General features: G+C 51.6%; 71 non-coding genes across 71 annotated transcripts; 48 read left to right on the plus strand and 23 right to left on the minus strand.

The window, feature by feature from the left end:
- The first annotated feature begins 228 nt into the window (after positions 1 to 228).
- Trnav-cac (transfer RNA valine (anticodon CAC)) lies at positions 229 to 301 on the plus strand. The gene has a single exon. It is a non-coding gene; the product is annotated as a tRNA-Val (tRNA).
- Positions 302 to 459: 158 nt separating this feature from the next.
- On the plus strand, positions 460 to 532 carry Trnav-aac (transfer RNA valine (anticodon AAC)). The gene has a single exon. It is a non-coding gene; the product is annotated as a tRNA-Val (tRNA).
- A 193-nt stretch (positions 533 to 725) lies between these two features.
- Positions 726 to 797, minus strand: Trnap-ugg (transfer RNA proline (anticodon UGG)). The gene has a single exon. It is a non-coding gene; the product is annotated as a tRNA-Pro (tRNA).
- Positions 798 to 1,209: 412 nt separating this feature from the next.
- Trnav-cac (transfer RNA valine (anticodon CAC)) lies at positions 1,210 to 1,282 on the plus strand. Its single transcript has one exon. It is a non-coding gene; the product is annotated as a tRNA-Val (tRNA).
- A 158-nt stretch (positions 1,283 to 1,440) lies between these two features.
- Trnav-aac (transfer RNA valine (anticodon AAC)) lies at positions 1,441 to 1,513 on the plus strand. The gene has a single exon. It is a non-coding gene; the product is annotated as a tRNA-Val (tRNA).
- A 193-nt stretch (positions 1,514 to 1,706) lies between these two features.
- Trnap-ugg (transfer RNA proline (anticodon UGG)) lies at positions 1,707 to 1,778 on the minus strand. The gene has a single exon. It is a non-coding gene; the product is annotated as a tRNA-Pro (tRNA).
- A 412-nt stretch (positions 1,779 to 2,190) lies between these two features.
- On the plus strand, positions 2,191 to 2,263 carry Trnav-cac (transfer RNA valine (anticodon CAC)). The gene has a single exon. It is a non-coding gene; the product is annotated as a tRNA-Val (tRNA).
- A 158-nt stretch (positions 2,264 to 2,421) lies between these two features.
- Trnav-aac (transfer RNA valine (anticodon AAC)) lies at positions 2,422 to 2,494 on the plus strand. The gene has a single exon. It is a non-coding gene; the product is annotated as a tRNA-Val (tRNA).
- Positions 2,495 to 2,687: 193 nt separating this feature from the next.
- Positions 2,688 to 2,759, minus strand: Trnap-ugg (transfer RNA proline (anticodon UGG)). Its single transcript has one exon. It is a non-coding gene; the product is annotated as a tRNA-Pro (tRNA).
- A 412-nt stretch (positions 2,760 to 3,171) lies between these two features.
- On the plus strand, positions 3,172 to 3,244 carry Trnav-cac (transfer RNA valine (anticodon CAC)). The gene has a single exon. It is a non-coding gene; the product is annotated as a tRNA-Val (tRNA).
- Positions 3,245 to 3,402: 158 nt separating this feature from the next.
- Positions 3,403 to 3,475, plus strand: Trnav-aac (transfer RNA valine (anticodon AAC)). Its single transcript has one exon. It is a non-coding gene; the product is annotated as a tRNA-Val (tRNA).
- Positions 3,476 to 3,668: 193 nt separating this feature from the next.
- On the minus strand, positions 3,669 to 3,740 carry Trnap-ugg (transfer RNA proline (anticodon UGG)). Its single transcript has one exon. It is a non-coding gene; the product is annotated as a tRNA-Pro (tRNA).
- A 412-nt stretch (positions 3,741 to 4,152) lies between these two features.
- Trnav-cac (transfer RNA valine (anticodon CAC)) lies at positions 4,153 to 4,225 on the plus strand. The gene has a single exon. It is a non-coding gene; the product is annotated as a tRNA-Val (tRNA).
- Positions 4,226 to 4,383: 158 nt separating this feature from the next.
- On the plus strand, positions 4,384 to 4,456 carry Trnav-aac (transfer RNA valine (anticodon AAC)). Its single transcript has one exon. It is a non-coding gene; the product is annotated as a tRNA-Val (tRNA).
- Positions 4,457 to 4,649: 193 nt separating this feature from the next.
- Trnap-ugg (transfer RNA proline (anticodon UGG)) lies at positions 4,650 to 4,721 on the minus strand. The gene has a single exon. It is a non-coding gene; the product is annotated as a tRNA-Pro (tRNA).
- A 412-nt stretch (positions 4,722 to 5,133) lies between these two features.
- Positions 5,134 to 5,206, plus strand: Trnav-cac (transfer RNA valine (anticodon CAC)). Its single transcript has one exon. It is a non-coding gene; the product is annotated as a tRNA-Val (tRNA).
- A 158-nt stretch (positions 5,207 to 5,364) lies between these two features.
- Positions 5,365 to 5,437, plus strand: Trnav-aac (transfer RNA valine (anticodon AAC)). The gene has a single exon. It is a non-coding gene; the product is annotated as a tRNA-Val (tRNA).
- Positions 5,438 to 5,630: 193 nt separating this feature from the next.
- Trnap-ugg (transfer RNA proline (anticodon UGG)) lies at positions 5,631 to 5,702 on the minus strand. Its single transcript has one exon. It is a non-coding gene; the product is annotated as a tRNA-Pro (tRNA).
- Positions 5,703 to 6,114: 412 nt separating this feature from the next.
- Positions 6,115 to 6,187, plus strand: Trnav-cac (transfer RNA valine (anticodon CAC)). The gene has a single exon. It is a non-coding gene; the product is annotated as a tRNA-Val (tRNA).
- Positions 6,188 to 6,345: 158 nt separating this feature from the next.
- Trnav-aac (transfer RNA valine (anticodon AAC)) lies at positions 6,346 to 6,418 on the plus strand. Its single transcript has one exon. It is a non-coding gene; the product is annotated as a tRNA-Val (tRNA).
- Positions 6,419 to 6,611: 193 nt separating this feature from the next.
- On the minus strand, positions 6,612 to 6,683 carry Trnap-ugg (transfer RNA proline (anticodon UGG)). Its single transcript has one exon. It is a non-coding gene; the product is annotated as a tRNA-Pro (tRNA).
- A 412-nt stretch (positions 6,684 to 7,095) lies between these two features.
- Positions 7,096 to 7,168, plus strand: Trnav-cac (transfer RNA valine (anticodon CAC)). Its single transcript has one exon. It is a non-coding gene; the product is annotated as a tRNA-Val (tRNA).
- Positions 7,169 to 7,326: 158 nt separating this feature from the next.
- Positions 7,327 to 7,399, plus strand: Trnav-aac (transfer RNA valine (anticodon AAC)). Its single transcript has one exon. It is a non-coding gene; the product is annotated as a tRNA-Val (tRNA).
- Positions 7,400 to 7,592: 193 nt separating this feature from the next.
- Trnap-ugg (transfer RNA proline (anticodon UGG)) lies at positions 7,593 to 7,664 on the minus strand. Its single transcript has one exon. It is a non-coding gene; the product is annotated as a tRNA-Pro (tRNA).
- A 412-nt stretch (positions 7,665 to 8,076) lies between these two features.
- Positions 8,077 to 8,149, plus strand: Trnav-cac (transfer RNA valine (anticodon CAC)). Its single transcript has one exon. It is a non-coding gene; the product is annotated as a tRNA-Val (tRNA).
- Positions 8,150 to 8,307: 158 nt separating this feature from the next.
- Positions 8,308 to 8,380, plus strand: Trnav-aac (transfer RNA valine (anticodon AAC)). Its single transcript has one exon. It is a non-coding gene; the product is annotated as a tRNA-Val (tRNA).
- A 193-nt stretch (positions 8,381 to 8,573) lies between these two features.
- Positions 8,574 to 8,645, minus strand: Trnap-ugg (transfer RNA proline (anticodon UGG)). The gene has a single exon. It is a non-coding gene; the product is annotated as a tRNA-Pro (tRNA).
- A 412-nt stretch (positions 8,646 to 9,057) lies between these two features.
- Trnav-cac (transfer RNA valine (anticodon CAC)) lies at positions 9,058 to 9,130 on the plus strand. The gene has a single exon. It is a non-coding gene; the product is annotated as a tRNA-Val (tRNA).
- A 158-nt stretch (positions 9,131 to 9,288) lies between these two features.
- Trnav-aac (transfer RNA valine (anticodon AAC)) lies at positions 9,289 to 9,361 on the plus strand. Its single transcript has one exon. It is a non-coding gene; the product is annotated as a tRNA-Val (tRNA).
- Positions 9,362 to 9,554: 193 nt separating this feature from the next.
- Positions 9,555 to 9,626, minus strand: Trnap-ugg (transfer RNA proline (anticodon UGG)). The gene has a single exon. It is a non-coding gene; the product is annotated as a tRNA-Pro (tRNA).
- Positions 9,627 to 10,038: 412 nt separating this feature from the next.
- Trnav-cac (transfer RNA valine (anticodon CAC)) lies at positions 10,039 to 10,111 on the plus strand. Its single transcript has one exon. It is a non-coding gene; the product is annotated as a tRNA-Val (tRNA).
- A 158-nt stretch (positions 10,112 to 10,269) lies between these two features.
- Positions 10,270 to 10,342, plus strand: Trnav-aac (transfer RNA valine (anticodon AAC)). Its single transcript has one exon. It is a non-coding gene; the product is annotated as a tRNA-Val (tRNA).
- Positions 10,343 to 10,535: 193 nt separating this feature from the next.
- Positions 10,536 to 10,607, minus strand: Trnap-ugg (transfer RNA proline (anticodon UGG)). The gene has a single exon. It is a non-coding gene; the product is annotated as a tRNA-Pro (tRNA).
- Positions 10,608 to 11,019: 412 nt separating this feature from the next.
- On the plus strand, positions 11,020 to 11,092 carry Trnav-cac (transfer RNA valine (anticodon CAC)). The gene has a single exon. It is a non-coding gene; the product is annotated as a tRNA-Val (tRNA).
- A 158-nt stretch (positions 11,093 to 11,250) lies between these two features.
- Positions 11,251 to 11,323, plus strand: Trnav-aac (transfer RNA valine (anticodon AAC)). The gene has a single exon. It is a non-coding gene; the product is annotated as a tRNA-Val (tRNA).
- A 193-nt stretch (positions 11,324 to 11,516) lies between these two features.
- Positions 11,517 to 11,588, minus strand: Trnap-ugg (transfer RNA proline (anticodon UGG)). Its single transcript has one exon. It is a non-coding gene; the product is annotated as a tRNA-Pro (tRNA).
- Positions 11,589 to 12,000: 412 nt separating this feature from the next.
- Trnav-cac (transfer RNA valine (anticodon CAC)) lies at positions 12,001 to 12,073 on the plus strand. Its single transcript has one exon. It is a non-coding gene; the product is annotated as a tRNA-Val (tRNA).
- Positions 12,074 to 12,231: 158 nt separating this feature from the next.
- Positions 12,232 to 12,304, plus strand: Trnav-aac (transfer RNA valine (anticodon AAC)). The gene has a single exon. It is a non-coding gene; the product is annotated as a tRNA-Val (tRNA).
- A 193-nt stretch (positions 12,305 to 12,497) lies between these two features.
- Trnap-ugg (transfer RNA proline (anticodon UGG)) lies at positions 12,498 to 12,569 on the minus strand. Its single transcript has one exon. It is a non-coding gene; the product is annotated as a tRNA-Pro (tRNA).
- A 412-nt stretch (positions 12,570 to 12,981) lies between these two features.
- Trnav-cac (transfer RNA valine (anticodon CAC)) lies at positions 12,982 to 13,054 on the plus strand. Its single transcript has one exon. It is a non-coding gene; the product is annotated as a tRNA-Val (tRNA).
- A 158-nt stretch (positions 13,055 to 13,212) lies between these two features.
- Positions 13,213 to 13,285, plus strand: Trnav-aac (transfer RNA valine (anticodon AAC)). The gene has a single exon. It is a non-coding gene; the product is annotated as a tRNA-Val (tRNA).
- A 193-nt stretch (positions 13,286 to 13,478) lies between these two features.
- Positions 13,479 to 13,550, minus strand: Trnap-ugg (transfer RNA proline (anticodon UGG)). Its single transcript has one exon. It is a non-coding gene; the product is annotated as a tRNA-Pro (tRNA).
- Positions 13,551 to 13,962: 412 nt separating this feature from the next.
- Positions 13,963 to 14,035, plus strand: Trnav-cac (transfer RNA valine (anticodon CAC)). Its single transcript has one exon. It is a non-coding gene; the product is annotated as a tRNA-Val (tRNA).
- Positions 14,036 to 14,193: 158 nt separating this feature from the next.
- Trnav-aac (transfer RNA valine (anticodon AAC)) lies at positions 14,194 to 14,266 on the plus strand. The gene has a single exon. It is a non-coding gene; the product is annotated as a tRNA-Val (tRNA).
- Positions 14,267 to 14,459: 193 nt separating this feature from the next.
- On the minus strand, positions 14,460 to 14,531 carry Trnap-ugg (transfer RNA proline (anticodon UGG)). The gene has a single exon. It is a non-coding gene; the product is annotated as a tRNA-Pro (tRNA).
- A 463-nt stretch (positions 14,532 to 14,994) lies between these two features.
- On the plus strand, positions 14,995 to 15,067 carry Trnav-cac (transfer RNA valine (anticodon CAC)). The gene has a single exon. It is a non-coding gene; the product is annotated as a tRNA-Val (tRNA).
- A 158-nt stretch (positions 15,068 to 15,225) lies between these two features.
- Positions 15,226 to 15,298, plus strand: Trnav-aac (transfer RNA valine (anticodon AAC)). Its single transcript has one exon. It is a non-coding gene; the product is annotated as a tRNA-Val (tRNA).
- Positions 15,299 to 15,491: 193 nt separating this feature from the next.
- Positions 15,492 to 15,563, minus strand: Trnap-ugg (transfer RNA proline (anticodon UGG)). Its single transcript has one exon. It is a non-coding gene; the product is annotated as a tRNA-Pro (tRNA).
- A 412-nt stretch (positions 15,564 to 15,975) lies between these two features.
- Positions 15,976 to 16,048, plus strand: Trnav-cac (transfer RNA valine (anticodon CAC)). Its single transcript has one exon. It is a non-coding gene; the product is annotated as a tRNA-Val (tRNA).
- Positions 16,049 to 16,206: 158 nt separating this feature from the next.
- Positions 16,207 to 16,279, plus strand: Trnav-aac (transfer RNA valine (anticodon AAC)). Its single transcript has one exon. It is a non-coding gene; the product is annotated as a tRNA-Val (tRNA).
- A 193-nt stretch (positions 16,280 to 16,472) lies between these two features.
- On the minus strand, positions 16,473 to 16,544 carry Trnap-ugg (transfer RNA proline (anticodon UGG)). Its single transcript has one exon. It is a non-coding gene; the product is annotated as a tRNA-Pro (tRNA).
- Positions 16,545 to 16,956: 412 nt separating this feature from the next.
- Trnav-cac (transfer RNA valine (anticodon CAC)) lies at positions 16,957 to 17,029 on the plus strand. Its single transcript has one exon. It is a non-coding gene; the product is annotated as a tRNA-Val (tRNA).
- A 158-nt stretch (positions 17,030 to 17,187) lies between these two features.
- Trnav-aac (transfer RNA valine (anticodon AAC)) lies at positions 17,188 to 17,260 on the plus strand. The gene has a single exon. It is a non-coding gene; the product is annotated as a tRNA-Val (tRNA).
- A 193-nt stretch (positions 17,261 to 17,453) lies between these two features.
- Positions 17,454 to 17,525, minus strand: Trnap-ugg (transfer RNA proline (anticodon UGG)). Its single transcript has one exon. It is a non-coding gene; the product is annotated as a tRNA-Pro (tRNA).
- A 412-nt stretch (positions 17,526 to 17,937) lies between these two features.
- Trnav-cac (transfer RNA valine (anticodon CAC)) lies at positions 17,938 to 18,010 on the plus strand. The gene has a single exon. It is a non-coding gene; the product is annotated as a tRNA-Val (tRNA).
- Positions 18,011 to 18,168: 158 nt separating this feature from the next.
- On the plus strand, positions 18,169 to 18,241 carry Trnav-aac (transfer RNA valine (anticodon AAC)). Its single transcript has one exon. It is a non-coding gene; the product is annotated as a tRNA-Val (tRNA).
- A 193-nt stretch (positions 18,242 to 18,434) lies between these two features.
- Positions 18,435 to 18,506, minus strand: Trnap-ugg (transfer RNA proline (anticodon UGG)). Its single transcript has one exon. It is a non-coding gene; the product is annotated as a tRNA-Pro (tRNA).
- A 412-nt stretch (positions 18,507 to 18,918) lies between these two features.
- Trnav-cac (transfer RNA valine (anticodon CAC)) lies at positions 18,919 to 18,991 on the plus strand. The gene has a single exon. It is a non-coding gene; the product is annotated as a tRNA-Val (tRNA).
- Positions 18,992 to 19,149: 158 nt separating this feature from the next.
- Trnav-aac (transfer RNA valine (anticodon AAC)) lies at positions 19,150 to 19,222 on the plus strand. The gene has a single exon. It is a non-coding gene; the product is annotated as a tRNA-Val (tRNA).
- A 193-nt stretch (positions 19,223 to 19,415) lies between these two features.
- Trnap-ugg (transfer RNA proline (anticodon UGG)) lies at positions 19,416 to 19,487 on the minus strand. Its single transcript has one exon. It is a non-coding gene; the product is annotated as a tRNA-Pro (tRNA).
- Positions 19,488 to 19,950: 463 nt separating this feature from the next.
- On the plus strand, positions 19,951 to 20,023 carry Trnav-cac (transfer RNA valine (anticodon CAC)). Its single transcript has one exon. It is a non-coding gene; the product is annotated as a tRNA-Val (tRNA).
- A 158-nt stretch (positions 20,024 to 20,181) lies between these two features.
- On the plus strand, positions 20,182 to 20,254 carry Trnav-aac (transfer RNA valine (anticodon AAC)). Its single transcript has one exon. It is a non-coding gene; the product is annotated as a tRNA-Val (tRNA).
- Positions 20,255 to 20,447: 193 nt separating this feature from the next.
- Trnap-ugg (transfer RNA proline (anticodon UGG)) lies at positions 20,448 to 20,519 on the minus strand. The gene has a single exon. It is a non-coding gene; the product is annotated as a tRNA-Pro (tRNA).
- A 412-nt stretch (positions 20,520 to 20,931) lies between these two features.
- On the plus strand, positions 20,932 to 21,004 carry Trnav-cac (transfer RNA valine (anticodon CAC)). Its single transcript has one exon. It is a non-coding gene; the product is annotated as a tRNA-Val (tRNA).
- A 158-nt stretch (positions 21,005 to 21,162) lies between these two features.
- Positions 21,163 to 21,235, plus strand: Trnav-aac (transfer RNA valine (anticodon AAC)). Its single transcript has one exon. It is a non-coding gene; the product is annotated as a tRNA-Val (tRNA).
- Positions 21,236 to 21,428: 193 nt separating this feature from the next.
- On the minus strand, positions 21,429 to 21,500 carry Trnap-ugg (transfer RNA proline (anticodon UGG)). The gene has a single exon. It is a non-coding gene; the product is annotated as a tRNA-Pro (tRNA).
- A 412-nt stretch (positions 21,501 to 21,912) lies between these two features.
- Trnav-cac (transfer RNA valine (anticodon CAC)) lies at positions 21,913 to 21,985 on the plus strand. Its single transcript has one exon. It is a non-coding gene; the product is annotated as a tRNA-Val (tRNA).
- A 158-nt stretch (positions 21,986 to 22,143) lies between these two features.
- Trnav-aac (transfer RNA valine (anticodon AAC)) lies at positions 22,144 to 22,216 on the plus strand. The gene has a single exon. It is a non-coding gene; the product is annotated as a tRNA-Val (tRNA).
- A 193-nt stretch (positions 22,217 to 22,409) lies between these two features.
- Positions 22,410 to 22,481, minus strand: Trnap-ugg (transfer RNA proline (anticodon UGG)). Its single transcript has one exon. It is a non-coding gene; the product is annotated as a tRNA-Pro (tRNA).
- A 463-nt stretch (positions 22,482 to 22,944) lies between these two features.
- Positions 22,945 to 23,017, plus strand: Trnav-cac (transfer RNA valine (anticodon CAC)). The gene has a single exon. It is a non-coding gene; the product is annotated as a tRNA-Val (tRNA).
- A 158-nt stretch (positions 23,018 to 23,175) lies between these two features.
- Positions 23,176 to 23,248, plus strand: Trnav-aac (transfer RNA valine (anticodon AAC)). The gene has a single exon. It is a non-coding gene; the product is annotated as a tRNA-Val (tRNA).
- Positions 23,249 to 24,154: the final 906 nt, after the last annotated feature.

Genomic DNA, 24,154 nt, shown 5'->3' on the forward strand with positions numbered 1-24,154 from the left:
AGAAAGTGATTGCTTTTGCTGCTATGATTTGCAATCACGACTGCGGGAAACGCCGCTATTTCGTTAGGGGTGCTACGGCAGACACCTTCTCGAGCACCCCGAAGACTTCTTGAGCCCTTGGCTGTGATGGTTTCCAGGCTGTCAAAAGAACTGTCGCGTGTGCATTCACGGACGGGAGAGAGGCTGAGGTAATTGCGAGTGAACGGAGATGGACTCCACCCGTTCGCAGTTTCCGTAGTGTAGCGGTTATCACGTCTGCTTCACACGCAGAAGGTCCCCGGTTCGATCCCGGGCGGGAACAGTATTTTCCTGCCTATGTCGTATTGTACTCCAGTGAGCCACGACATGTGAGGATCTTCTGCATGTACCTTTGTTCTGCAAGTAGCGCATTTATTTAATTTCTTAGTAACGATGACAACACCAGCACGAGTTGTCTCTAATGTAAGGCGCACACAAGTAGTTTCCGTGGTGTAGCGGTTATCACGTCTGCCTAACACGCAGAAGGTCCCCGTGTCGATCCCGGGCGGAAACACTTTTTTATCATTAAAAACAAGACATACTAACATGCATCTGCTACCATCTGTACCCAAAAACCTTCGTAATCGCCTTCACACGTCAGATCAGTGTCAATTGCTCACATCAAATATGAATTTCATTTGATACTGACGCCGAGCATTTTGCGTCGACTCAGCCACTCACGTGCGACCAGTTTGCACAAAACGCTAGGGCTCGTCCGGGATTTGAACCCGGGACCTCAAGCACCCAAAGCAGGAATCATACCCCTAGACCAACGAGCCATCTGACGTGGCAAATGACTATTATTTCAGTGCACTGGGTCCCTCGATGTGGTCCAGGGTGCTCTGGAAAGTCTCGTGTAGGCTGGCGGGATGGGGGCGGCGCGAATTCCCGCGGTCGGCGGCCTCCCTGGGCTATTGGTACCTTCATGTAGAGCTGCCGCTGGGCTCGCACTCCCTGCTGCTAAGAAAGTGATTGCTTTTGCTGCTATGATTTGCAATCACGACTGCGGGAAACGCCGCTATTTCGTTAGGGGTGCTACGGCAGACACCTTCTCGAGCACCCCGAAGACTTCTTGAGCCCTTGGCTGTGATGGTTTCCAGGCTGTCAAAAGAACTGTCGCGTGTGCATTCACGGACGGGAGAGAGGCTGAGGTAATTGCGAGTGAACGGAGATGGACTCCTCCCGTTCGCAGTTTCCGTAGTGTAGCGGTTATCACGTCTGCTTCACACGCAGAAGGTCCCCGGTTCGATCCCGGGCGGGAACAGTATTTTCCTGCCTATGTCGTATTGTACTCCAGTGAGCCACGACATGTGAGGATCTTCTGCATGTACCTTTGTTCTGCAAGTAGCGCATTTATTTAATTTCTTAGTAACGATGACAACACCAGCACGAGTTGTCTCTAATGTAAGGCGCACACAAGTAGTTTCCGTGGTGTAGCGGTTATCACGTCTGCCTAACACGCAGAAGGTCCCCGTGTCGATCCCGGGCGGAAACACTTTTTTATCATTAAAAACAAGACATACTAACATGCATCTGCTACCATCTGTACCCAAAAACCTTCGTAATCGCCTTCACACGTCAGATCAGTGTCAATTGCTCACATCAAATATGAATTTCATTTGATACTGACGCCGAGCATTTTGCGTCGACTCAGCCACTCACGTGCGACCAGTTTGCACAAAACGCTAGGGCTCGTCCGGGATTTGAACCCGGGACCTCCTGCACCCAAAGCAGGAATCATACCCCTAGACCAACGAGCCATCTGACGTGGCAAATGACTATTATTTCAGTGCACTGGGTCCCTCGATGTGGTCCAGGGTGCTCTGGAAAGTCTCGTGTAGGCTGGCGGGATGGGGGCGGCGCGAATTCCCGCGGTCGGCGGCCTCCCTGGGCTATTGGTACCTTCATGTAGAGCTGCCGCTGGGCTCGCACTCCCTGCTGCTAAGAAAGTGATTGCTTTTGCTGCTATGATTTGCAATCACGACTGCGGGAAACGCCGCTATTTCGTTAGGGGTGCTACGGCAGACACCTTCTCGAGCACCCCGAAGACTTCTTGAGCCCTTGGCTGTGATGGTTTCCAGGCTGTCAAAAGAACTGTCGCGTGTGCATTCACGGACGGGAGAGAGGCTGAGGTAATTGCGAGTGAACGGAGATGGACTCCTCCCGTTCGCAGTTTCCGTAGTGTAGCGGTTATCACGTCTGCTTCACACGCAGAAGGTCCCCGGTTCGATCCCGGGCGGGAACAGTATTTTCCTGCCTATGTCGTATTGTACTCCAGTGAGCCACGACATGTGAGGATCTTCTGCATGTACCTTTGTTCTGCAAGTAGCGCATTTATTTAATTTCTTAGTAACGATGACAACACCAGCACGAGTTGTCTCTAATGTAAGGCGCACACAAGTAGTTTCCGTGGTGTAGCGGTTATCACGTCTGCCTAACACGCAGAAGGTCCCCGTGTCGATCCCGGGCGGAAACACTTTTTTATCATTAAAAACAAGACATACTAACATGCATCTGCTACCATCTGTACCCAAAAACCTTCGTAATCGCCTTCACACGTCAGATCAGTGTCAATTGCTCACATCAAATATGAATTTCATTTGATACTGACGCCGAGCATTTTGCGTCGACTCAGCCACTCACGTGCGACCAGTTTGCACAAAACGCTAGGGCTCGTCCGGGATTTGAACCCGGGACCTCAAGCACCCAAAGCAGGAATCATACCCCTAGACCAACGAGCCATCTGACGTGGCAAATGACTATTATTTCAGTGCACTGGGTCCCTCGATGTGGTCCAGGGTGCTCTGGAAAGTCTCGTGTAGGCTGGCGGGATGGGGGCGGCGCGAATTCCCGCGGTCGGCGGCCTCCCTGGGCTATTGGTACCTTCATGTAGAGCTGCCGCTGGGCTCGCACTCCCTGCTGCTAAGAAAGTGATTGCTTTTGCTGCTATGATTTGCAATCACGACTGCGGGAAACGCCGCTATTTCGTTAGGGGTGCTACGGCAGACACCTTCTCGAGCACCCCGAAGACTTCTTGAGCCCTTGGCTGTGATGGTTTCCAGGCTGTCAAAAGAACTGTCGCGTGTGCATTCACGGACGGGAGAGAGGCTGAGGTAATTGCGAGTGAACGGAGATGGACTCCACCCGTTCGCAGTTTCCGTAGTGTAGCGGTTATCACGTCTGCTTCACACGCAGAAGGTCCCCGGTTCGATCCCGGGCGGGAACAGTATTTTCCTGCCTATGTCGTATTGTACTCCAGTGAGCCACGACATGTGAGGATCTTCTGCATGTACCTTTGTTCTGCAAGTAGCGCATTTATTTAATTTCTTAGTAACGATGACAACACCAGCACGAGTTGTCTCTAATGTAAGGCGCACACAAGTAGTTTCCGTGGTGTAGCGGTTATCACGTCTGCCTAACACGCAGAAGGTCCCCGTGTCGATCCCGGGCGGAAACACTTTTTTATCATTAAAAACAAGACATACTAACATGCATCTGCTACCATCTGTACCCAAAAACCTTCGTAATCGCCTTCACACGTCAGATCAGTGTCAATTGCTCACATCAAATATGAATTTCATTTGATACTGACGCCGAGCATTTTGCGTCGACTCAGCCACTCACGTGCGACCAGTTTGCACAAAACGCTAGGGCTCGTCCGGGATTTGAACCCGGGACCTCCTGCACCCAAAGCAGGAATCATACCCCTAGACCAACGAGCCATCTGACGTGGCAAATGACTATTATTTCAGTGCACTGGGTCCCTCGATGTGGTCCAGGGTGCTCTGGAAAGTCTCGTGTAGGCTGGCGGGATGGGGGCGGCGCGAATTCCCGCGGTCGGCGGCCTCCCTGGGCTATTGGTACCTTCATGTAGAGCTGCCGCTGGGCTCGCACTCCCTGCTGCTAAGAAAGTGATTGCTTTTGCTGCTATGATTTGCAATCACGACTGCGGGAAACGCCGCTATTTCGTTAGGGGTGCTACGGCAGACACCTTCTCGAGCACCCCGAAGACTTCTTGAGCCCTTGGCTGTGATGGTTTCCAGGCTGTCAAAAGAACTGTCGCGTGTGCATTCACGGACGGGAGAGAGGCTGAGGTAATTGCGAGTGAACGGAGATGGACTCCACCCGTTCGCAGTTTCCGTAGTGTAGCGGTTATCACGTCTGCTTCACACGCAGAAGGTCCCCGGTTCGATCCCGGGCGGGAACAGTATTTTCCTGCCTATGTCGTATTGTACTCCAGTGAGCCACGACATGTGAGGATCTTCTGCATGTACCTTTGTTCTGCAAGTAGCGCATTTATTTAATTTCTTAGTAACGATGACAACACCAGCACGAGTTGTCTCTAATGTAAGGCGCACACAAGTAGTTTCCGTGGTGTAGCGGTTATCACGTCTGCCTAACACGCAGAAGGTCCCCGTGTCGATCCCGGGCGGAAACACTTTTTTATCATTAAAAACAAGACATACTAACATGCATCTGCTACCATCTGTACCCAAAAACCTTCGTAATCGCCTTCACACGTCAGATCAGTGTCAATTGCTCACATCAAATATGAATTTCATTTGATACTGACGCCGAGCATTTTGCGTCGACTCAGCCACTCACGTGCGACCAGTTTGCACAAAACGCTAGGGCTCGTCCGGGATTTGAACCCGGGACCTCAAGCACCCAAAGCAGGAATCATACCCCTAGACCAACGAGCCATCTGACGTGGCAAATGACTATTATTTCAGTGCACTGGGTCCCTCGATGTGGTCCAGGGTGCTCTGGAAAGTCTCGTGTAGGCTGGCGGGATGGGGGCGGCGCGAATTCCCGCGGTCGGCGGCCTCCCTGGGCTATTGGTACCTTCATGTAGAGCTGCCGCTGGGCTCGCACTCCCTGCTGCTAAGAAAGTGATTGCTTTTGCTGCTATGATTTGCAATCACGACTGCGGGAAACGCCGCTATTTCGTTAGGGGTGCTACGGCAGACACCTTCTCGAGCACCCCGAAGACTTCTTGAGCCCTTGGCTGTGATGGTTTCCAGGCTGTCAAAAGAACTGTCGCGTGTGCATTCACGGACGGGAGAGAGGCTGAGGTAATTGCGAGTGAACGGAGATGGACTCCTCCCGTTCGCAGTTTCCGTAGTGTAGCGGTTATCACGTCTGCTTCACACGCAGAAGGTCCCCGGTTCGATCCCGGGCGGGAACAGTATTTTCCTGCCTATGTCGTATTGTACTCCAGTGAGCCACGACATGTGAGGATCTTCTGCATGTACCTTTGTTCTGCAAGTAGCGCATTTATTTAATTTCTTAGTAACGATGACAACACCAGCACGAGTTGTCTCTAATGTAAGGCGCACACAAGTAGTTTCCGTGGTGTAGCGGTTATCACGTCTGCCTAACACGCAGAAGGTCCCCGTGTCGATCCCGGGCGGAAACACTTTTTTATCATTAAAAACAAGACATACTAACATGCATCTGCTACCATCTGTACCCAAAAACCTTCGTAATCGCCTTCACACGTCAGATCAGTGTCAATTGCTCACATCAAATATGAATTTCATTTGATACTGACGCCGAGCATTTTGCGTCGACTCAGCCACTCACGTGCGACCAGTTTGCACAAAACGCTAGGGCTCGTCCGGGATTTGAACCCGGGACCTCCTGCACCCAAAGCAGGAATCATAACCCTAGACCAACGAGCCATCTGACGTGGCAAATGACTATTATTTCAGTGCACTGGGTCCCTCGATGTGGTCCAGGGTGCTCTGGAAAGTCTCGTGTAGGCTGGCGGGTTGGGGGCGGCGCGAATTCCCGCGGTCGGCGGCCTTCCTGGGCTATTGGTACCTTCATGTAGAGCTGCCGCTGGGCTCGCACTCCCTGCTGCTAAGAAAGTGATTGCTTTTGCTGCTATGATTTGCAATCACGACTGCGGGAAACGCCGCTATTTCGTTAGGGGTGCTACGGCAGACACCTTCTCGAGCACCCCGAAGACTTCTTGAGCCCTTGGCTGTGATGGTTTCCAGGCTGTCAAAAGAACTGTCGCGTGTGCATTCACGGACGGGAGAGAGGCTGAGGTAATTGCGAGTGAACGGAGATGGTCTCCTCCCGTTCGCAGTTTCCGTAGTGTAGCGGTTATCACGTCTGCTTCACACGCAGAAGGTCCCCGGTTCGATCCCGGGCGGGAACAGTATTTTCCTGCCTATGTCGTATTGTACTCCAGTGAGCCACGACATGTGAGGATCTTCTGCATGTACCTTTGTTCTGCAAGTAGCGCATTTATTTAATTTCTTAGTAACGATGACAACACCAGCACGAGTTGTCTCTAATGTAAGGCGCACACAAGTAGTTTCCGTGGTGTAGCGGTTATCACGTCTGCCTAACACGCAGAAGGTCCCCGTGTCGATCCCGGGCGGAAACACTTTTTTATCATTAAAAACAAGACATACTAACATGCATCTGCTACCATCTGTACCCAAAAACCTTCGTAATCGCCTTCACACGTCAGATCAGTGTCAATTGCTCACATCAAATATGAATTTCATTTGATACTGACGCCGAGCATTTTGCGTCGACTCAGCCACTCACGTGCGACCAGTTTGCACAAAACGCTAGGGCTCGTCCGGGATTTGAACCCGGGACCTCCTGCACCCAAAGCAGGAATCATACCCCTAGACCAACGAGCCATCTGACGTGGTAAATGACTATTATTTCAGTGCACTGGGTCCCTCGATGTGGTCCAGGGTGCTCTGGAAAGTCTCGTGTAGGCTGGCGGGATGGGGGCGGCGCGAATTCCCGCGGTCGGCGGCCTTCCTGGGCTATTGGTACCTTCATGTAGAGCTGCCGCTGGGCTCGCACTCCCTGCTGCTAAGAAAGTGATTGCTTTTGCTGCTATGATTTGCAATCACGACTGCGGGAAACGCCGCTATTTCGTTAGGGGTGCTACGGCAGACACCTTCTCGAGCACCCCGAAGACTTCTTGAGCCCTTGGCTGTGATGGTTTCCAGGCTGTCAAAAGAACTGTAGCGTGTGCATTCACGGACGGGAGAGAGGCTGAGGTAATTGCGAGTGAACGGAGATGGACTCCTCCCGTTCGCAGTTTCCGTAGTGTAGCGGTTATCACGTCTGCTTCACACGCAGAAGGTCCCCGGTTCGATCCCGGGCGGGAACAGTATTTTCCTGCCTATGTCGTATTGTACTCCAGTGAGCCACGACATGTGAGGATCTTCTGCATGTACCTTTGTTCTGCAAGTAGCGCATTTATTTAATTTCTTAGTAACGATGACAACACCAGCACGAGTTGTCTCTAATGTAAGGCGCACACAAGTAGTTTCCGTGGTGTAGCGGTTATCACGTCTGCCTAACACGCAGAAGGTCCCCGTGTCGATCCCGGGCGGAAACACTTTTTTATCATTAAAAACAAGACATACTAACATGCATCTGCTACCATCTGTACCCAAAAACCTTCGTAATCGCCTTCACACGTCAGATCAGTGTCAATTGCTCACATCAAATATGAATTTCATTTGATACTGACGCCGAGCATTTTGCGTCGACTCAGCCACTCACGTGCGACCAGTTTGCACAAAACGCTAGGGCTCGTCCGGGATTTGAACCCGGGACCTCAAGCACCCAAAGCAGGAATCATACCCCTAGACCAACGAGCCATCTGACGTGGCAAATGACTATTATTTCAGTGCACTGGGTCCCTCGATGTGGTCCAGGGTGCTCTGGAAAGTCTCGTGTAGGCTGGCGGGATGGGGGCGGCGCGAATTCCCGCGGTCGGCGGCCTCCCTGGGCTATTGGTACCTTCATGTAGAGCTGCCGCTGGGCTCGCACTCCCTGCTGCTAAGAAAGTGATTGCTTTTGCTGCTATGATTTGCAATCACGACTGCGGGAAACGCCGCTATTTCGTTAGGGGTGCTACGGCAGACACCTTCTCGAGCACCCCGAAGACTTCTTGAGCCCTTGGCTGTGATGGTTTCCAGGCTGTCAAAAGAACTGTCGCGTGTGCATTCACGGACGGGAGAGAGGCTGAGGTAATTGCGAGTGAACGGAGATGGACTCCTCCCGTTCGCAGTTTCCGTAGTGTAGCGGTTATCACGTCTGCTTCACACGCAGAAGGTCCCCGGTTCGATCCCGGGCGGGAACAGTATTTTCCTGCCTATGTCGTATTGTACTCCAGTGAGCCACGACATGTGAGGATCTTCTGCATGTACCTTTGTTCTGCAAGTAGCGCATTTATTTAATTTCTTAGTAACGATGACAACACCAGCACGAGTTGTCTCTAATGTAAGGCGCACACAAGTAGTTTCCGTGGTGTAGCGGTTATCACGTCTGCCTAACACGCAGAAGGTCCCCGTGTCGATCCCGGGCGGAAACACTTTTTTATCATTAAAAACAAGACATACTAACATGCATCTGCTACCATCTGTACCCAAAAACCTTCGTAATCGCCTTCACACGTCAGATCAGTGTCAATTGCTCACATCAAATATGAATTTCATTTGATACTGACGCCGAGCATTTTGCGTCGACTCAGCCACTCACGTGCGACCAGTTTGCACAAAACGCTAGGGCTCGTCCGGGATTTGAACCCGGGACCTCCTGCACCCAAAGCAGGAATCATAACCCTAGACCAACGAGCCATCTGACGTGGCAAATGACTATTATTTCAGTGCACTGGGTCCCTCGATGTGGTCCAGGGTGCTCTGGAAAGTCTCGTGTAGGCTGGCGGGATGGGGGCGGCGCGAATTCCCGCGGTCGGCGGCCTTCCTGGGCTATTGGTACCTTCATGTAGAGCTGCCGCTGGGCTCGCACTCCCTGCTGCTAAGAAAGTGATTGCTTTTGCTGCTATGATTTGCAATCACGACTGCGGGAAACGCCGCTATTTCGTTAGGGGTGCTACGGCAGACACCTTCTCGAGCACCCCGAAGACTTCTTGAGCCCTTGGCTGTGATGGTTTCCAGGCTGTCAAAAGAACTGTCGCGTGTGCATTCACGGACGGGAGAGAGGCTGAGGTAATTGCGAGTGAACGGAGATGGTCTCCTCCCGTTCGCAGTTTCCGTAGTGTAGCGGTTATCACGTCTGCTTCACACGCAGAAGGTCCCCGGTTCGATCCCGGGCGGGAACAGTATTTTCCTGCCTATGTCGTATTGTACTCCAGTGAGCCACGACATGTGAGGATCTTCTGCATGTACCTTTGTTCTGCAAGTAGCGCATTTATTTAATTTCTTAGTAACGATGACAACACCAGCACGAGTTGTCTCTAATGTAAGGCGCACACAAGTAGTTTCCGTGGTGTAGCGGTTATCACGTCTGCCTAACACGCAGAAGGTCCCCGTGTCGATCCCGGGCGGAAACACTTTTTTATCATTAAAAACAAGACATACTAACATGCATCTGCTACCATCTGTACCCAAAAACCTTCGTAATCGCCTTCACACGTCAGATCAGTGTCAATTGCTCACATCAAATATGAATTTCATTTGATACTGACGCCGAGCATTTTGCGTCGACTCAGCCACTCACGTGCGACCAGTTTGCACAAAACGCTAGGGCTCGTCCGGGATTTGAACCCGGGACCTCAAGCACCCAAAGCAGGAATCATACCCCTAGACCAACGAGCCATCTGACGTGGCAAATGACTATTATTTCAGTGCACTGGGTCCCTCGATGTGGTCCAGGGTGCTCTGGAAAGTCTCGTGTAGGCTGGCGGGATGGGGGCGGCGCGAATTCCCGCGGTCGGCGGCCTCCCTGGGCTATTGGTACCTTCATGTAGAGCTGCCGCTGGGCTCGCACTCCCTGCTGCTAAGAAAGTGATTGCTTTTGCTGCTATGATTTGCAATCACGACTGCGGGAAACGCCGCTATTTCGTTAGGGGTGCTACGGCAGACACCTTCTCGAGCACCCCGAAGACTTCTTGAGCCCTTGGCTGTGATGGTTTCCAGGCTGTCAAAAGAACTGTCGCGTGTGCATTCACGGACGGGAGAGAGGCTGAGGTAATTGCGAGTGAACGGAGATGGGCTCCTCCCGTTCGCAGTTTCCGTAGTGTAGCGGTTATCACGTCTGCTTCACACGCAGAAGGTCCCCGGTTCGATCCCGGGCGGGAACAGTATTTTCCTGCCTATGTCGTATTGTACTCCAGTGAGCCACGACATGTGAGGATCTTCTGCATGTACCTTTGTTCTGCAAGTAGCGCATTTATTTAATTTCTTAGTAACGATGACAACACCAGCACGAGTTGTCTCTAATGTAAGGCGCACACAAGTAGTTTCCGTGGTGTAGCGGTTATCACGTCTGCCTAACACGCAGAAGGTCCCCGTGTCGATCCCGGGCGGAAACACTTTTTTATCATTAAAAACAAGACATACTAACATGCATCTGCTACCATCTGTACCCAAAAACCTTCGTAATCGCCTTCACACGTCAGATCAGTGTCAATTGCTCACATCAAATATGAATTTCATTTGATACTGACGCCGAGCATTTTGCGTCGACTCAGCCACTCACGTGCGACCAGTTTGCACAAAACGCTAGGGCTCGTCCGGGATTTGAACCCGGGACCTCCTGCACCCAAAGCAGGAATCATACCCCTAGACCAACGAGCCATCTGACGTGGCAAATGACTATTATTTCAGTGCACTGGGTCCCTCGATGTGGTCCAGGGTGCTCTGGAAAGTCTCGTGTAGGCTGGCGGGATGGGGGCGGCGCGAATTCCCGCGGTCGGCGGCCTTCCTGGGCTATTGGTACCTTCATGTAGAGCTGCCGCTGGGCTCGCACTCCCTGCTGCTAAGAAAGTGATTGCTTTTGCTGCTATGATTTGCAATCACGACTGCGGGAAACGCCGCTATTTCGTTAGGGGTGCTACGGCAGACACCTTCTCGAGCACCCCGAAGACTTCTTGAGCCCTTGGCTGTGATGGCTTCCAGGCTGTCAAAAGAACTGTCGCGTGTGCATTCACGGACGGGAGAGAGGCTGAGGTAATTGCGAGTGAACGGAGATGGACTCCTCCCGTTCGCAGTTTCCGTAGTGTAGCGGTTATCACGTCTGCTTCACACGCAGAAGGTCCCCGGTTCGATCCCGGGCGGGAACAGTATTTTCCTGCCTATGTCGTATTGTACTCCAGTGAGCCACGACATGTGAGGATCTTCTGCATGTACCTTTGTTCTGCAAGTAGCGCATTTATTTAATTTCTTAGTAACGATGACAACACCAGCACGAGTTGTCTCTAATGTAAGGCGCACACAAGTAGTTTCCGTGGTGTAGCGGTTATCACGTCTGCCTAACACGCAGAAGGTCCCCGTGTCGATCCCGGGCGGAAACACTTTTTTATCATTAAAAACAAGACATACTAACATGCATCTGCTACCATCTGTACCCAAAAACCTTCGTAATCGCCTTCACACGTCAGATCAGTGTCAATTGCTCACATCAAATATGAATTTCATTTGATACTGACGCCGAGCATTTTGCGTCGACTCAGCCACTCACGTGCGACCAGTTTGCACAAAACGCTAGGGCTCGTCCGGGATTTGAACCCGGGACCTCCTGCACCCAAAGCAGGAATCATACCCCTAGACCAACGAGCCATCTGACGTGGCAAATGACTATTATTTCAGTGCACTGGGTCCCTCGATGTGGTCCAGGGTGCTCTGGAAAGTCTCGTGTAGGCTGGCGGGATGGGGGCGGCGCGAATTCCCGCGGTCGGCGGCCTTCCTGGGCTATTGGTACCTTCATGTAGAGCTGCCGCTGGGCTCGCACTCCCTGCTGCTAAGAAAGTGATTGCTTTTGCTGCTATGATTTGCAATCACGACTGCGGGAAACGCCGCTATTTCGTTAGGGGTGCTACGGCAGACACCTTCTCGAGCACCCCGAAGACTTCTTGAGCCCTTGGCTGTGATGGTTTCCAGGCTGTCAAAAGAACTGTCGCGTGTGCATTCACGGACGGGAGAGAGGCTGAGGTAATTGCGAGTGAACGGAGATGGACTCCTCCCGTTCGCAGTTTCCGTAGTGTAGCGGTTATCACGTCTGCTTCACACGCAGAAGGTCCCCGGTTCGATCCCGGGCGGGAACAGTATTTTCCTGCCTATGTCGTATTGTACTCCAGTGAGCCACGACATGTGAGGATCTTCTGCATGTACCTTTGTTCTGCAAGTAGCGCATTTATTTAATTTCTTAGTAACGATGACAACACCAGCACGAGTTGTCTCTAATGTAAGGCGCACACAAGTAGTTTCCGTGGTGTAGCGGTTATCACGTCTGCCTAACACGCAGAAGGTCCCCGTGTCGATCCCGGGCGGAAACACTTTTTTATCATTAAAAACAAGACATACTAACATGCATCTGCTACCATCTGTACCCAAAAACCTTCGTAATCGCCTTCACACGTCAGATCAGTGTCAATTGCTCACATCAAATATGAATTTCATTTGATACTGACGCCGAGCATTTTGCGTCGACTCAGCCACTCACGTGCGACCAGTTTGCACAAAACGCTAGGGCTCGTCCGGGATTTGAACCCGGGACCTCCTGCACCCAAAGCAGGAATCATACCCCTAGACCAACGAGCCATCTGACGTGGCAAATGACTATTATTTCAGTGCACTGGGTCCCTCGATGTGGTCCAGGGTGCTCTGGAAAGTCTCGTGTAGGCTGGCGGGATGGGGGCGGCGCGAATTCCCGCGGTCGGCGGCCTTCCTGGGCTATTGGTACCTTCATGTAGAGCTGCCGCTGGGCTCGCACTCCCTGCTGCTAAGAAAGTGATTGCTTTTGCTGCTATGATTTGCAATCACGACTGCGGGAAACGCCGCTATTTCGTTAGGGGTGCTACGGCAGACACCTTCTCGAGCACCCCGAAGACTTCTTGAGCCCTTGGCTGTGATGGCTTCCAGGCTGTCAAAAGAACTGTCGCGTGTGCATTCACGGACGGGAGAGAGGCTGAGGTAATTGCGAGTGAACGGAGATGGACTCCTCCCGTTCGCAGTTTCCGTAGTGTAGCGGTTATCACGTCTGCTTCACACGCAGAAGGTCCCCGGTTCGATCCCGGGCGGGAACAGTATTTTCCTGCCTATGTCGTATTGTACTCCAGTGAGCCACGACATGTGAGGATCTTCTGCATGTACCTTTGTTCTGCAAGTAGCGCATTTATTTAATTTCTTAGTAACGATGACAACACCAGCACGAGTTGTCTCTAATGTAAGGCGCACACAAGTAGTTTCCGTGGTGTAGCGGTTATCACGTCTGCCTAACACGCAGAAGGTCCCCGTGTCGATCCCGGGCGGAAACACTTTTTTATCATTAAAAACAAGACATACTAACATGCATCTGCTACCATCTGTACCCAAAAACCTTCGTAATCGCCTTCACACGTCAGATCAGTGTCAATTGCTCACATCAAATATGAATTTCATTTGATACTGACGCCGAGCATTTTGCGTCGACTCAGCCACTCACGTGCGACCAGTTTGCACAAAACGCTAGGGCTCGTCCGGGATTTGAACCCGGGACCTCCTGCACCCAAAGCAGGAATCATACCCCTAGACCAACGAGCCATCTGACGTGGCAAATGACTATTATTTCAGTGCACTGGGTCCCTCGATGTGGTCCAGGGTGCTCTGGAAAGTCTCGTGTAGGCTGGCGGGATGGGGGCGGCGCGAATTTCCGCGGTCGGCGGCCTTCCTGGGCTATTGGTACCTTCATGTAGAGCTGCCGCTGGGCTCGCACTCCCTGCTGCTAAGAAAGTGATTGCTTTTGCTGCTATGATTTGCAATCACGACTGCGGGAAACGCCGCTATTTCGTTAGGGGTGCTACGGCAGACACCTTCTCGAGCACCCCGAAGACTTCTTGAGCCCTTGGCTGTGATGGCTTCCAGGCTGTCAAAAGAACTGTCGCGTGTGCATTCACGGACGGGAGAGAGGCTGAGGTAATTGCGAGTGAACGGAGATGGACTCCTCCCGTTCGCAGTTTCCGTAGTGTAGCGGTTATCACGTCTGCTTCACACGCAGAAGGTCCCCGGTTCGATCCCGGGCAGGAACAGTATTTTCCTGCCTATGTCGTATTGTACTCCAGTGAGCCACGACATGTGAGGATCTTCTGCATGTACCTTTGTTCTGCAAGTAGCGCATTTATTTAATTTCTTAGTAACGATGACAACACCAGCACGAGTTGTCTCTAATGTAAGGCGCACACAAGTAGTTTCCGTGGTGTAGCGGTTATCACGTCTGCCTAACACGCAGAAGGTCCCCGTGTCGATCCCGGGCGGAAACACTTTTTTATCATTAAAAACAAGACATACTAACATGCATCTGCTACCATCTGTACCCAAAAACCTTCGTAATCGCCTTCACACGTCAGATCAGTGTCAATTGCTCACATCAAATATGAATTTCATTTGATACTGACGCCGAGCATTTTGCGTCGACTCAGCCACTCACGTGCGACCAGTTTGCACAAAACGCTAGGGCTCGTCCGGGATTTGAACCCGGGACCTCCTGCACCCAAAGCAGGAATCATACCCCTAGACCAACGAGCCATCTGACGTGGCAAATGACTATTATTTCAGTGCACTGGGTCCCTCGATGTGGTCCAGGGTGCTCTGGAAAGTCTCGTGTAGGCTGGCGGGATGGGGGCGGCGCGAATTCCCGCGGTCGGCGGCCTTCCTGGGCTATTGGTACCTTCATGTAGAGCTGCCGCTGGGCTCGCACTCCCTGCTGCTAAGAAAGTGATTGCTTTTGCTACTGCAGCTGGGCTCGCACTCCCAGCTACTAAGAAAATGATTGCTTTTGCTACTATGATTTGCAATCACGACTGCGGGAAACGCCGCTATTTCGTTAGGGGTGCTACGGCAGACACCTTCTCGAGCACCCCGAAGACTTCTTGAGCCCTTGGCTGTGATGGTTTCCAGGCTGTCAAAAGAACTGTCGCGTGTGCATTCACGGACGGGAGAGAGGCTGAGGTAATTGCGAGTGAACGGAGATGGGCTCCTCCCGTTCGCAGTTTCCGTAGTGTAGCGGTTATCACGTCTGCTTCACACGCAGAAGGTCCCCGGTTCGATCCCGGGCGGGAACAGTATTTTCCTGCCTATGTCGTATTGTACTCCAGTGAGCCACGACATGTGAGGATCTTCTGCATGTACCTTTGTTCTGCAAGTAGCGCATTTATTTAATTTCTTAGTAACGATGACAACACCAGCACGAGTTGTCTCTAATGTAAGGCGCACACAAGTAGTTTCCGTGGTGTAGCGGTTATCACGTCTGCCTAACACGCAGAAGGTCCCCGTGTCGATCCCGGGCGGAAACACTTTTTTATCATTAAAAACAAGACATACTAACATGCATCTGCTACCATCTGTACCCAAAAACCTTCGTAATCGCCTTCACACGTCAGATCAGTGTCAATTGCTCACATCAAATATGAATTTCATTTGATACTGACGCCGAGCATTTTGCGTCGACTCAGCCACTCACGTGCGACCAGTTTGCACAAAACGCTAGGGCTCGTCCGGGATTTGAACCCGGGACCTCCTGCACCCAAAGCAGGAATCATACCCCTAGACCAACGAGCCATCTGACGTGGCAAATGACTATTATTTCAGTGCACTGGGTCCCTCGATGTGGTCCAGGGTGCTCTGGAAAGTCTCGTGTAGGCTGGCGGGATGGGGGCGGCGCGAATTCCCGCGGTCGGCGGCCTTCCTGGGCTATTGGTACCTTCATGTAGAGCTGCCGCTGGGCTCGCACTCCCTGCTGCTAAGAAAGTGATTGCTTTTGCTGCTATGATTTGCAATCACGACTGCGGGAAACGCCGCTATTTCGTTAGGGGTGCTACGGCAGACACCTTCTCGAGCACCCCGAAGACTTCTTGAGCCCTTGGCTGTGATGGCTTCCAGGCTGTCAAAAGAACTGTCGCGTGTGCATTCACGGACGGGAGAGAGGCTGAGGTAATTGCGAGTGAACGGAGATGGACTCCTCCCGTTCGCAGTTTCCGTAGTGTAGCGGTTATCACGTCTGCTTCACACGCAGAAGGTCCCCGGTTCGATCCCGGGCGGGAACAGTATTTTCCTGCCTATGTCGTATTGTACTCCAGTGAGCCACGACATGTGAGGATCTTCTGCATGTACCTTTGTTCTGCAAGTAGCGCATTTATTTAATTTCTTAGTAACGATGACAACACCAGCACGAGTTGTCTCTAATGTAAGGCGCACACAAGTAGTTTCCGTGGTGTAGCGGTTATCACGTCTGCCTAACACGCAGAAGGTCCCCGTGTCGATCCCGGGCGGAAACACTTTTTTATCATTAAAAACAAGACATACTAACATGCATCTGCTACCATCTGTACCCAAAAACCTTCGTAATCGCCTTCACACGTCAGATCAGTGTCAATTGCTCACATCAAATATGAATTTCATTTGATACTGACGCCGAGCATTTTGCGTCGACTCAGCCACTCACGTGCGACCAGTTTGCACAAAACGCTAGGGCTCGTCCGGGATTTGAACCCGGGACCTCCTGCACCCAAAGCAGGAATCATACCCCTAGACCAACGAGCCATCTGACGTGGCAAATGACTATTATTTCAGTGCACTGGGTCCCTCGATGTGGTCCAGGGTGCTCTGGAAAGTCTCGTGTAGGCTGGCGGGATGGGGGCGGCGCGAATTCCCGCGGTCGGCGGCCTTCCTGGGCTATTGGTACCTTCATGTAGAGCTGCCGCTGGGCTCGCACTCCCTGCTGCTAAGAAAGTGATTGCTTTTGCTGCTATGATTTGCAATCACGACTGCGGGAAACGCCGCTATTTCGTTAGGGGTGCTACGGCAGACACCTTCTCGAGCACCCCGAAGACTTCTTGAGCCCTTGGCTGTGATGGTTTCCAGGCTGTCAAAAGAACTGTCGCGTGTGCATTCACGGACGGGAGAGAGGCTGAGGTAATTGCGAGTGAACGGAGATGGACTCCTCCCGTTCGCAGTTTCCGTAGTGTAGCGGTTATCACGTCTGCTTCACACGCAGAAGGTCCCCGGTTCGATCCCGGGCGGGAACAGTATTTTCCTGCCTATGTCGTATTGTACTCCAGTGAGCCACGACATGTGAGGATCTTCTGCATGTACCTTTGTTCTGCAAGTAGCGCATTTATTTAATTTCTTAGTAACGATGACAACACCAGCACGAGTTGTCTCTAATGTAAGGCGCACACAAGTAGTTTCCGTGGTGTAGCGGTTATCACGTCTGCCTAACACGCAGAAGGTCCCCGTGTCGATCCCGGGCGGAAACACTTTTTTATCATTAAAAACAAGACATACTAACATGCATCTGCTACCATCTGTACCCAAAAACCTTCGTAATCGCCTTCACACGTCAGATCAGTGTCAATTGCTCACATCAAATATGAATTTCATTTGATACTGACGCCGAGCATTTTGCGTCGACTCAGCCACTCACGTGCGACCAGTTTGCACAAAACGCTAGGGCTCGTCCGGGATTTGAACCCGGGACCTCCTGCACCCAAAGCAGGAATCATACCCCTAGACCAACGAGCCATCTGACGTGGCAAATGACTATTATTTCAGTGCACTGGGTCCCTCGATGTGGTCCAGGGTGCTCTGGAAAGTCTCGTGTAGGCTGGCGGGATGGGGGCGGCGCGAATTCCCGCGGTCGGCGGCCTTCCTGGGCTATTGGTACCTTCATGTAGAGCTGCCGCTGGGCTCGCACTCCCTGCTGCTAAGAAAGTGATTGCTTTTGCTGCTATGATTTGCAATCACGACTGCGGGAAACGCCGCTATTTCGTTAGGGGTGCTACGGCAGACACCTTCTCGAGCACCCCGAAGACTTCTTGAGCCCTTGGCTGTGATGGCTTCCAGGCTGTCAAAAGAACTGTCGCGTGTGCATTCACGGACGGGAGAGAGGCTGAGGTAATTGCGAGTGAACGGAGATGGACTCCTCCCGTTCGCAGTTTCCGTAGTGTAGCGGTTATCACGTCTGCTTCACACGCAGAAGGTCCCCGGTTCGATCCCGGGCGGGAACAGTATTTTCCTGCCTATGTCGTATTGTACTCCAGTGAGCCACGACATGTGAGGATCTTCTGCATGTACCTTTGTTCTGCAAGTAGCGCATTTATTTAATTTCTTAGTAACGATGACAACACCAGCACGAGTTGTCTCTAATGTAAGGCGCACACAAGTAGTTTCCGTGGTGTAGCGGTTATCACGTCTGCCTAACACGCAGAAGGTCCCCGTGTCGATCCCGGGCGGAAACACTTTTTTATCATTAAAAACAAGACATACTAACATGCATCTGCTACCATCTGTACCCAAAAACCTTCGTAATCGCCTTCACACGTCAGATCAGTGTCAATTGCTCACATCAAATATGAATTTCATTTGATACTGACGCCGAGCATTTTGCGTCGACTCAGCCACTCACGTGCGACCAGTTTGCACAAAACGCTAGGGCTCGTCCGGGATTTGAACCCGGGACCTCCTGCACCCAAAGCAGGAATCATACCCCTAGACCAACGAGCCATCTGACGTGGCAAATGACTATTATTTCAGTGCACTGGGTCCCTCGATGTGGTCCAGGGTGCTCTGGAAAGTCTCGTGTAGGCTGGCGGGATGGGGGCGGCGCGAATTTCCGCGGTCGGCGGCCTTCCTGGGCTATTGGTACCTTCATGTAGAGCTGCCGCTGGGCTCGCACTCCCTGCTGCTAAGAAAGTGATTGCTTTTGCTGCTATGATTTGCAATCACGACTGCGGGAAACGCCGCTATTTCGTTAGGGGTGCTACGGCAGACACCTTCTCGAGCACCCCGAAGACTTCTTGAGCCCTTGGCTGTGATGGCTTCCAGGCTGTCAAAAGAACTGTCGCGTGTGCATTCACGGACGGGAGAGAGGCTGAGGTAATTGCGAGTGAACGGAGATGGACTCCTCCCGTTCGCAGTTTCCGTAGTGTAGCGGTTATCACGTCTGCTTCACACGCAGAAGGTCCCCGGTTCGATCCCGGGCAGGAACAGTATTTTCCTGCCTATGTCGTATTGTACTCCAGTGAGCCACGACATGTGAGGATCTTCTGCATGTACCTTTGTTCTGCAAGTAGCGCATTTATTTAATTTCTTAGTAACGATGACAACACCAGCACGAGTTGTCTCTAATGTAAGGCGCACACAAGTAGTTTCCGTGGTGTAGCGGTTATCACGTCTGCCTAACACGCAGAAGGTCCCCGTGTCGATCCCGGGCGGAAACACTTTTTTATCATTAAAAACAAGACATACTAACATGCATCTGCTACCATCTGTACCCAAAAACCTTCGTAATCGCCTTCACACGTCAGATCAGTGTCAATTGCTCACATCAAATATGAATTTCATTTGATACTGACGCCGAGCATTTTGCGTCGACTCAGCCACTCACGTGCGACCAGTTTGCACAAAACGCTAGGGCTCGTCCGGGATTTGAACCCGGGACCTCCTGCACCCAAAGCAGGAATCATACCCCTAGACCAACGAGCCATCTGACGTGGCAAATGACTATTATTTCAGTGCACTGGGTCCCTCGATGTGGTCCAGGGTGCTCTGGAAAGTCTCGTGTAGGCTGGCGGGATGGGGGCGGCGCGAATTCCCGCGGTCGGCGGCCTTCCTGGGCTATTGGTACCTTCATGTAGAGCTGCCGCTGGGCTCGCACTCCCTGCTGCTAAGAAAGTGATTGCTTTTGCTACTGCAGCTGGGCTCGCACTCCCAGCTACTAAGAAAATGATTGCTTTTGCTACTATGATTTGCAATCACGACTGCGGGAAACGCCGCTATTTCGTTAGGGGTGCTACGGCAGACACCTTCTCGAGCACCCCGAAGACTTCTTGAGCCCTTGGCTGTGATGGCTTCCAGGCTGTCAAAAGAACTGTCGCGTGTGCATTCACGGACGGGAGAGAGGCTGAGGTAATTGCGAGTGAACGGAGATGGACTCCTCCCGTTCGCAGTTTCCGTAGTGTAGCGGTTATCACGTCTGCTTCACACGCAGAAGGTCCCCGGTTCGATCCCGGGCGGGAACAGTATTTTCCTGCCTATGTCGTATTGTACTCCAGTGAGCCACGACATGTGAGGATCTTCTGCATGTACCTTTGTTCTGCAAGTAGCGCATTTATTTAATTTCTTAGTAACGATGACAACACCAGCACGAGTTGTCTCTAATGTAAGGCGCACACAAGTAGTTTCCGTGGTGTAGCGGTTATCACGTCTGCCTAACACGCAGAAGGTCCCCGTGTCGATCCCGGGCGGAAACACTTTTTTATCATTAAAAACAAGACATACTAACATGCATCTGCTACCATCTGTACCCAAAAACCTTCGTAATCGCCTTCACACGTCAGATCAGTGTCAATTGCTCACATCAAATATGAATTTCATTTGATACTGACGCCGAGCATTTTGCGTCGACTCAGCCACTCACGTGCGACCAGTTTGCACAAAACGCTAGGGCTCGTCCGGGATTTGAACCCGGGACCTCCTGCACCCAAAGCAGGAATCATACCCCTAGACCAACGAGCCATCTGACGTGGCAAATGACTATTATTTCAGTGCACTGGGTCCCTCGATGTGGTCCAGGGTGCTCTGGAAAGTCTCGTGTAGGCTGGCGGGATGGGGGCGGCGCGAATTCCCGCGGTCGGCGGCCTTCCTGGGCTATTGGTACCTTCATGTAGAGCTGCCGCTGGGCTCGCACTCCCTGCTGCTAAGAAAGTGATTGCTTTTGCTGCTATGATTTGCAATCACGACTGCGGGAAACGCCGCTATTTCGTTAGGAGTGCTACGGCAGACACCTTCTCGAGCACCCCGAAGACTTCTTGAGCCCTTGGCTGTGATGGTTTCCAGGCTGTCAAAAGAACTGTCGCGTGTGCATTCACGGACGGGAGAGAGGCTGAGGTAATTGCGAGTGAACGGAGATGGACTCCTCCCGTTCGCAGTTTCCGTAGTGTAGCGGTTATCACGTCTGCTTCACACGCAGAAGGTCCCCGGTTCGATCCCGGGCGGGAACAGTATTTTCCTGCCTATGTCGTATTGTACTCCAGTGAGCCACGACATGTGAGGATCTTCTGCATGTACCTTTGTTCTGCAAGTAGCGCATTTATTTAATTTCTTAGTAACGATGACAACACCAGCACGAGTTGTCTCTAATGTAAGGCGCACACAAGTAGTTTCCGTGGTGTAGCGGTTATCACGTCTGCCTAACACGCAGAAGGTCCCCGTGTCGATCCCGGGCGGAAACACTTTTTTATCATTAAAAACAAGACATACTAACATGCATCTGCTACCATCTGTACCCAAAAACCTTCGTAATCGCCTTCACACGTCAGATCAGTGTCAATTGCTCACATCAAATATGAATTTCATTTGATACTGACGCCGAGCATTTTGCGTCGACTCAGCCACTCACGTGCGACCAGTTTGCACAAAACGCTAGGGCTCGTCCGGGATTTGAACCCGGGACCTCCTGCACCCAAAGCAGGAATCATACCCCTAGACCAACGAGCCATCTGACGTGGCAAATGACTATTATTTCAGTGCACTGGGTCCCTCGATGTGGTCCAGGGTGCTCTGGAAAGTCTCGTGTAGGCTGGCGGGATGGGGGCGGCGCGAATTTCCGCGGTCGGCGGCCTTCCTGGGCTATTGGTACCTTCATGTAGAGCTGCCGCTGGGCTCGCACTCCCTGCTGCTAAGAAAGTGATTGCTTTTGCTGCTATGATTTGCAATCACGACTGCGGGAAACGCCGCTATTTCGTTAGGAGTGCTACGGCAGACACCTTCTCGAGCACCCCGAAGACTTCTTGAGCCCTTGGCTGTGATGGTTTCCAGGCTGTCAAAAGAACTGTCGCGTGTGCATTCACGGACGGGAGAGAGGCTGAGGTAATTGCGAGTGAACGGAGATGGACTCCTCCCGTTCGCAGTTTCCGTAGTGTAGCGGTTATCACGTCTGCTTCACACGCAGAAGGTCCCCGGTTCGATCCCGGGCGGGAACAGTATTTTCCTGCCTATGTCGTATTGTACTCCAGTGAGCCACGACATGTGAGGATCTTCTGCATGTACCTTTGTTCTGCAAGTAGCGCATTTATTTAATTTCTTAGTAACGATGACAACACCAGCACGAGTTGTCTCTAATGTAAGGCGCACACAAGTAGTTTCCGTGGTGTAGCGGTTATCACGTCTGCCTAACACGCAGAAGGTCCCCGTGTCGATCCCGGGCGGAAACACTTTTTTATCATTAAAAACAAGACATACTAACATGCATCTGCTACCATCTGTACCCAAAAACCTTCGTAATCGCCTTCACACGTCAGATCAGTGTCAATTGCTCACATCAAATATGAATTTCATTTGATACTGACGCCGAGCATTTTGCGTCGACTCAGCCACTCACGTGCGACCAGTTTGCACAAAACGCTAGGGCTCGTCCGGGATTTGAACCCGGGACCTCCTGCACCCAAAGCAGGAATCATACCCCTAGACCAACGAGCCATCTGACGTGGCAAATGACTATTATTTCAGTGCACTGGGTCCCTCGATGTGGTCCAGGGTGCTCTGGAAAGTCTCGTGTAGGCTGGCGGGATGGGGGCGGCGCGAATTTCCGCGGTCGGCGGCCTTCCTGGGCTATTGGTACCTTCATGTAGAGCTGCCGCTGGGCTCGCACTCCCTGCTGCTAAGAAAGTGATTGCTTTTGCTACTGCAGCTGGGCTCGCACTCCCTGCTGCTAAGAAAGTGATTGCTTTTGCTACTATGATTTGCAATCACGACTGCGGGAAACGCCGCTATTTCGTTAGGGGTGCTACGGCAGACACCTTCTCGAGCACCCCGAAGACTTCTTGAGCCCTTGGCTGTGATGGTTTCCAGGCTGTCAAAAGAACTGTCGCGTGTGCATTCACGGACGGGAGAGAGGCTGAGGTAATTGCGAGTGAACGGAGATGGACTCCTCCCGTTCGCAGTTTCCGTAGTGGAGCGGTTATCACGTCTGCTTCACACGCAGAAGGTCCCCGGTTCGATCCCGGGCGGGAACAGTATTTTCCTGCCTATGTCGTATTGTACTCCAGTGAGCCACGACATGTGAGGATCTTCTGCATGTACCTTTGTTCTGCAAGTAGCGCATTTATTTAATTTCTTAGTAACGATGACAACACCAGCACGAGTTGTCTCTAATGTAAGGCGCACACAAGTAGTTTCCGTGGTGTAGCGGTTATCACGTCTGCCTAACACGCAGAAGGTCCCCGTGTCGATCCCGGGCGGAAACACTTTTTTATCATTAAAAACAAGACATACTAACATGCATCTGCTACCATCTGTACCCAAAAACCTTCGTAATCGCCTTCACACGTCAGATCAGTGTCAATTGCTCACATCAAATATGAATTTCATTTGATACTGACGCCGAGCATTTTGCGTCGACTCAGCCACTCACGTGCGACCAGTTTGCACAAAACGCTAGGGCTCGTCCGGGATTTGAACCCGGGACCTCCTGCACTCAAAGCAGGAATCATACCCCTTTTTTTTTTTTTCTTTTTGCGCCTTAACCACTTTTTTTTTTTTTATCTTCAGATCCGAAATCCGACGCCTTATCCATTTTTTTTTTTTTTTCCTGTAATCTTCAGATCCGAAGTCCGGCGCCTGATCCATTTTTTTTTTTTATTTTAGTCCGACGCCTTATCCATTTTTTTTAGGTTTTTCTTTATTCATATTTTTTTAACACTGTTTTTTCGTTTTTCCTTTGTAATGACCCAGGGCAGGTAGGTGGAGGCGCATTGGGCAGGGGTCGTATCCCGAGGCCTGGCCATGACGTCTCCTCCTCCCTGCACTGAAGCACAGTGTCACCAATACGTTGTAATTGTCTTTGGTTCGGAGTCTTATGATACTTATATGTGAACACGGGACTTATGAAGCGTTGTCTATCGAAACAGTTATTTTGCCTTCCTGCCAAGATTGTACCTAAGAACTAGCGAGAATGTCTTTCCTGTCATGAAGTTAGCTCAGTATGCCCCTATACCGGTTCCATTAATGATTCAGGCGCAGGAGCGATCAATAGAAATTGAAATTTAACCAACTCCTTCCTTTTCGAAAACAATAGTAAGCATATTCGCAAAGTCCCTCTTAAGGTGTGGGAAAGACTTTTGCGTCCAGTACTCATGAAGCATGTAACCAGT

Source organism: Schistocerca gregaria, chromosome 2 (assembly GCF_023897955.1).
Source record: "Schistocerca gregaria isolate iqSchGreg1 chromosome 2, iqSchGreg1.2, whole genome shotgun sequence".
NCBI lineage: Eukaryota > Metazoa > Arthropoda > Insecta > Orthoptera > Acrididae > Schistocerca > Schistocerca gregaria.